The following is a 2741-nucleotide window of genomic DNA, read 5'->3' as shown; positions in this document are numbered from 1 at the left end:
GTGTGGTTGGGTAGGTCTACAACTGAATAGAACTCTAGAAATTTTTCTTGTGTCTTTCATTATTAATTTTTTCTTTTTCTTTTCACTCGAGACAACCATAGCCTCGATAACTCCTCACTTAGAGAAAGAGAAGGAGAAGACGGAAGATATTAAGAAGGGACAAAATATGATTCACTTGATCACGCTTGACCCACCCGACTTGTGAGGTTTTGAAGAAGAAGAGTTTGAGATGAAAATTCTAATTATGTGGTTCACAATGGTTTTTTGGAGTGGATTTCTCACAACGCTCTCAAGTATTAATTAAGGCAAATGGGAAGCCCAGGTTATGAATTGCATTTTGGATGAGAGAGGTGTGGGGTCCTCACTTTCTGTGAGTGAGTATGCAAAAGATGTTGGTGTTTGATGTCTTGTATTCTATTACAGTTTAATCGAGGGTCGCATCTTGCTTGATCTTGACTTCAATAGGAAAATATGTGATGTTATATATATATATATATATATAGATCACTTCGGCATTGTTTAGATATCTTAGTAAGATAAATAGAGGAAAGATAGATCGGAGAGTCCTGAATTAGACCAATAGAATTCTGTCTGCTATAAAAAAAAAAAAGTGCTTCCGAATTGATCTCATCTTTCATTTTCAAATTCCAATTTTTCTTTCTTTAGTAATAACTTAATCCTTCAATAAAATACTCGTTCTATCAGTATCAATATAAATTTTGACTCATATCTTTCAATTACAAAAAATAATATATATATATATAATATTTATATCTATCTTGCTTTAATTAGATTGAAAAAAATAAATGAAAGAAATTGAGTCTATTTCTTAAGCTCCATGTCATCAAAAGTAAAGTGAAAGAAAATAATTCTTTTTTGAATTATTTGAAAAGTGGCATTTTTTTCCAGTAAGAATGTCACATTCTTGCGAAGATAGGAAAATGTATTTCAAGAATCCACAAAACTCTGTAGCACGTGCTTTGAGGTGAGTGAGCATCGATTGTGAGAGCATGTGGGCAGTGCCCCAAGGTTCTCCCACCAATGTGATTATTGCTCCCGAGTAAACTGCCTTTGTGGAAGCAAGAAGTATCTCCGAAAATGTCTTGATTGCTCATGAAGCTTTCCATCACATGAAGAATTTGAAGAAGGGAAAGAATTACCTGGCAACAGTCAAGTTTGATATGAGTAAGACATATGACAGGATCGAATGAGACTTTTTGGATGTCATTCTTTGCAAGATGGGGTTATGTGATAAGTGGGTTCAACTTCTTCTTTAATGTGTTAGCACAGATCATACTCTTTCCTCATCAATGATGTGTAGAAAGGTTCTATCCTCCCTTCTCGAGGTCTCAGACAAGGAGACCCCCTCTCCCCTAGTTTGTTTGTGAGTGCTTAACTTCTCTAATTGCAAGGGCTGTCCAAAATGGAAATTACATGGAATGAGGTTTAAGTGGTCTAGTCCACAGCTGATGACTGCCTAATTTTTCAGTCTAAGGGATGTCCTTTCTCTGTATTATAGAGCATCGGGCAAGCAGTAAATGGTCAAAAGTCATTCGCTTCTTTTAGCCCAAATACTTTTGCTAGACTTGGGAGGATCTATGCAAAGATTATAAATGTGGATGGGTTAGTGCAACCCGGTCTTTATTTGGGGCTCCCTTCTCATATTGGAAAAAGTAAGAGAGCTTCTTTCCAGCATGTAAAAGACATGACCATGAATAAGATTGCAGGATGGAAGGAAGATTGCTCTCCCTTGCAAGAAAGGAGGTTCTTCTCAAATATGTGGTAACGGCCACCCCATCTTACCACATGTCTCACTTAAGCTTCCTCTAGGGCTGTTAGATGATATAAATCATACTGGATATAACTTCTTTTGAGGTCAGAAGAAGGAGAGAGGGAGATCCATTGGCTGGGCTTGGATTGTTTGTGTCTCCCTAAGCTTGAGGGTGGATTGGGTCTAAAGGACCTAAAGATTCAAAATAGGCTCTTTTTGCAAAATTGGTATGGCAACTTTTGGCTAACCCCGACATTCTATGGGCAAGACTGATTAATAGTATCTACTTTCCCTCAGAGCCGTTCTCTCTTACTCAAGTACCTTCATGGGCTTGGAGAAGTATTCTGCATGGGAGACATCTTCTACATAGTCTTTTCTCCATGCAAGTCGGTATCTACAGCAAAAGCTAGAGATATTCTGAAAGAGTTTGGAAAATACTGTGGAACTCTAAAATTGCCCCCCAAAATAAGATCTTTTTTATGGAAAGCTTGTTTGGGAGTTATTAGAGTGCGGGCAAACCTGAAGCTCAGGGTATTGTTGACTCTGATGTGTGTGCTGGTTGTGGGTTGAATGTCGAAACAATGGAGCATGCGCTTGTGTACTGCCCTTTAGCCTAACAAGAGTGGTTTGCCTCTTCTGTCACTTTGAGGGTGAAAAATTCTCTAGGTATTTGCAATTTTTACTGGATTTTTAAATGGGGCCAAAGATCTGGCTATTCAAAGAAGGAAAATCAAATGTTTTTTGCTACCCACGCTATTACAATATGGATTCAAGACTTCTACTCCTCCTCTTTGCTCTTGGGTGAGTTCAGTCAATAGAAGTATCGATGAGTTTCTCTCTCTCTTCCCAACTTTACTTTGCCGGCGTGGTGGGTGAAGCTTTGTTGTTAGCTTTGCTCTCTCTTCGGCCATCCAGATTGGCCTCCCTAGTGTGGTGATCCACTTTGATTGTCAAGTGTTGATCAATGGTA

Source organism: Macadamia integrifolia, chromosome 13 (genome assembly GCF_013358625.1).
Source record: "Macadamia integrifolia cultivar HAES 741 chromosome 13, SCU_Mint_v3, whole genome shotgun sequence".
In the NCBI taxonomy this organism is placed as follows: Eukaryota; Viridiplantae; Streptophyta; class Magnoliopsida; order Proteales; family Proteaceae; genus Macadamia; species Macadamia integrifolia.
The sequence above is the reverse complement of the archived record's forward strand: the minus strand, read 5'-3'. Positions refer to the sequence as shown.